At 38.7% G+C, this 4,022-nt stretch overlaps 1 pseudogene; it reads right to left on the bottom strand.

Moving 5' to 3' along the window:
• Nucleotides 1-1,684: 1,684 nt before the first annotated feature.
• LOC147462730 (large ribosomal subunit protein uL1 pseudogene) lies at nucleotides 1,685-2,289 on the bottom strand (annotated as a pseudogene).
• Between the last annotated feature and the right edge of the window lie 1,733 nt (nucleotides 2,290-4,022).

The raw sequence follows: 4,022 nt of genomic DNA, 5'->3' as shown, positions 1-4,022 counted from the left end.
ATTATAGTTTTACTGGTCGCATCGTCTATGAATGTTACATAGTACAATGAGCGACCAAGTGATGGTGTGCTTGGAAGACCCCAAACATTAGAATGAACCAACTCAAGTTTTTTATTTTTTCTTTCATTTTTTGATTTTTGAAATTTTACCCTCTTTTGGTTATTGTAAACCCAATCTTCACAGAACTCTAAGTCCGCTTCTTTCAAACCTAGGAGAAACTTCTTTGATTGAAGGATCTGCATTCCTTTGACATTCATATGCCCAAGTTGGTAGTGCCACACCGCATTGTTGATTTTTGTAGCTATTGCACAAGTTAAAGATTGTGTGTTGACAATACACAAGTAAAGTGTACCAGCCTTTTCTCCTTTGGAAACCACCAAAGATCCCTTTGAGATCTTCCAACGTTTGTTTTCTAATGCAATGTTGTGACCTTCATCATCCAATTGTCCTGTAGAGATTAAATTTTTGCAAAGAGAAGGAACATGCCTAACATCTTTAAGCTTGCATTTATCTCCATTAGTAGTTTTGACACAAACTGTACCTTTGCTGACAATTTCACAAGCTTCATTATCTCCCAAGTATACATACCCAAAATTACCTTTGATGTAGTCTTGGAAATGCTGCTTGTGTGGTCTCACATGGAATGAAGCCCTAGAATCTACTATCCATGAACTAGACACATTGTCTAATGAGATAATTAGAGCTTCTTGCTCTACTTTAACTACCACGTTGGCCTCCAATGTTGGCTTGTTTTCTTGAAACTCCGACCCCTTCTTCTTCTTTGATCAACAATCCTTCTTGACATGGCCTTTCTTGCTGCAGTTTCTAATATTTAAGAACTAACTTTGTGCGTGACTTGCTCCTCCTTGAGCCATCACAATCCTTTTGGTTTTTGAACCTCTCCTTAGGCCTTGCTCTTGTTTCCACTGATAGTGTAGCACTTGATGATTCACATGTGTTTATCCTTCGCATTTCCTCGCTTAGGATAACACCCACAACATCTCAAACTTAGGATTTTTTGTGTCATAGACAAAGTTACTTATAACCATCACAAGGATATCCCAACTATCCGATAGAGACGATAGTATAAGGAGGGCTAGCACTTCGTTGTTGAAATTGACCTTCACCTATCAAAGTTGACTTATGTTGGTGTTAAAGTAATTTAGGTGTTCTGAAAACTGAACCATTCTTTTCCATTTTTAGATTGAACAAGTGATTCATGAGAAAACCTTATTGGATGCTGATGGTTTCTCGTAGAGACCGTCCCTTCATCAAGTTCTTCATGGCATTCATGTCTAAAGCGTTTAAGGCCATAGTTGTCGCCAAGATTAACCAGATTTTTCCTCATGCCTTTGGGTCAAGGATAATCCAAGCTTCATCTGGCATCATTGCGGGCTTCTTTGTAAGACCGCCTAGTGGCAAATAAAGTTCCGTTGCGTAGAGACAGTCTTTCAACTTTCATCTTCCAGTGTCGATAGTTTTTGCCATTTAACTTCTTGATCATGAGCTTACCTTCCTCCGCCTTGCTCCCACTCAATTCAAGGAATCATTTTCTTGAGATAATTTAGTTGCGAGCAAATTTAGAAGAGGCACTTGGCCTCCTCGCATGCATGAACACCACAAAACTTAGCAACATGTGAGCACCAAAGTATCCTAGAGTTAGATTCAACACTTTAATACAAACTCAAAGAATTCTTTGAGGATTCCCCATAGTCGACTTCAAATACAAAATTCGCACATTTTTCCAGTGCTTCTTCAAGAGGGAGACAAGAAAGTTCACGCTCTAATGCACATTTTGAAAAAGCTACATTTTCCCCATTTCAAGGTTTCCCACAACAACACCCATGCACATCACTTTCTTCAGCTGAAATTTAACACTTTTCTTTGTCTCATTTAACTTCTTCTGTAATGACCCTTGGTGAGAGACAAGAGTAGGAAATTTCCCCACCTTGTTCAAACTGGGACCCATGAGATGAGAAATATTCTTAATAACAACTTTAGAGGTCAAAAAGGCATTATAATTCTTTGCCAACTTCTTCACAACATTTCTATTTTTTTTTTCAGCGCATCAACATCCATGCAATCCAAGAAAATCTTCTCCACCTCATGCACACTTCATCTTGGGTCACGGGATGTGTGGGAGTTTAACTGACCACTTGAATGATTGTCATAGTTCTTCAACCCAATCTGAAGCTCAACTACCTCCAATATCTTTCTTTTCTTCTTCTTAGATTCTAACACAAGTTGCATGATGGCTTCTCTCATCACATTTCTTTGAGTCTTGTTCATGCTTGCTTTGCTCCTTCTGCTCCCTCCCGCAATTGTGCTGTGGGTGAGAAAGTCTCTCTCTCTCTCTCTCTATAAAAACTCTCTGAACCAGTCTGCATCGGTATTCAATGGTGCAAAGAGTTTTTTTAAGAGGGCTATGGTAAGGTACATACTTTATTTTATTGGCAAAATAGAAATAAAACTATACATAACATTCTGAACATTCTCTTGCATGGTTGTCTCTATGAGGATGCGTAGCAAAGAGGTAGGTGAAGGACATGCATACATAAGCATAACAAGGAGGCATCTAAAGGAAATTGTAGGGAGATCACAAGGATGCAAGCATTGGAGAGCATCAGAGAGAGAGAGAGAGAGAGAGAGAGAGAGAGAGAGAGAGAGAGAGAGAGAGAGAGAGAGAGAGAGAGAGAGAGAGAGAGAGAGAGAGAGAGATTCCTTTTGCTGGTGCTTTTCTCCCCTCATGCAAAACCAAATGCAAAGAGTGTACTTCAAAGAGAGAATCTTGAAATACAAAACCATTTAGCCTCGTTTTTCAAATTTGACTTCCATAGAGCCTTGAAAGATTCCCAATAAATAAAGCATTAAAAACTGTTTATCCCCACTGACTCACTTACCTGTCTATTTTATAGTTATTCATTGATTTGTTGAGAGCATTCTAAGATTCCTTTGGCACACTAAGGTTCCTGTACTAAATGCAGCAGACGATACGACAATGTTGGGAAGAAGCAACAAAGGAAAGCTGACCATCACATGTGCAAAGGTTAGCCATGGGTAGCACGAATTTCATTAACATGATCACAAATATGTGAACAAGTTAATAACATTGAGTGATCACATTTCAAAATATGCGATCACGTTAAACATTCACGTGACTTCTCCTTAACCTATACAAATCGTCCACTTTTGTAAGCCTGCTTAAATTTTTTCATTTCCTAGTGGGCCCGGTTTAGTGTTCACATAGTTTCCCAATAAGCCTGTAAGGTCCCCAAGCCATTGGGGTGACTTGATAAATGGACTTCCTTTATTCTAAAATCCCGTTGATGACACCCTACTCTGTTTCCACAAAGTAGAGATATGAGCAACAGAATAGATGAGGTTCCCTATTCATCATGTTCATGGTTATAAGGGTCATACACCATAATCCAAGTCGATAAATCAAGGATTCTAATGAAAGCCACTTCCTAACATAAAGATGAAATCCCATTGACATATTTAGAATCCATAAACAACACCTTTTTCTCCACGTTTAAGAGGTACAACCTCCATCCATAAACCATAAATATGATATGAGACTTCGTGTAGACTAACTAGAAATCTTGTGAAAAGTACCCGACTAATTGGGTCCACCCATCTGTAGACATAGATCTATTAGGATACTAGTCTCCCACTTTTCACACTGTACTCACCCATTCTTCTTGTTTTCTAATTACTACCACATTGTTTTTCATATACAAACAGTGTTCTTTTATTAATTCCGAGCACACTTTCTTTCATCCAGCCCTTCAAACAATACCAAAAAAATTCAAACAAGATCTAATGACGACAATCCTATATTTCAACAAAAACAACTTTTCCAATTTCTTATGAGTTTGCCGCTACCCGTGGAGTTCTGTCTAACCAATAGATCCTTTGCAAAGGATTTACTTATTTGCTGACCACAAAATGCACAAACTTCCCCGGTTGCTAACCGCAAGGAAACATCTCGCTAACAGCAAGGCATCCTCCTAATCGCAAGG

Source organism: Adiantum capillus-veneris, chromosome 2, assembly GCF_014529385.1.
Source record: "Adiantum capillus-veneris isolate H3 chromosome 2, ASM1452938v2, whole genome shotgun sequence".
NCBI lineage: Eukaryota > Viridiplantae > Streptophyta > Polypodiopsida > Polypodiales > Pteridaceae > Adiantum > Adiantum capillus-veneris.
Note: the sequence above shows the minus strand (reverse complement) of the source record. Positions and strands in the feature narration are given on the sequence as shown.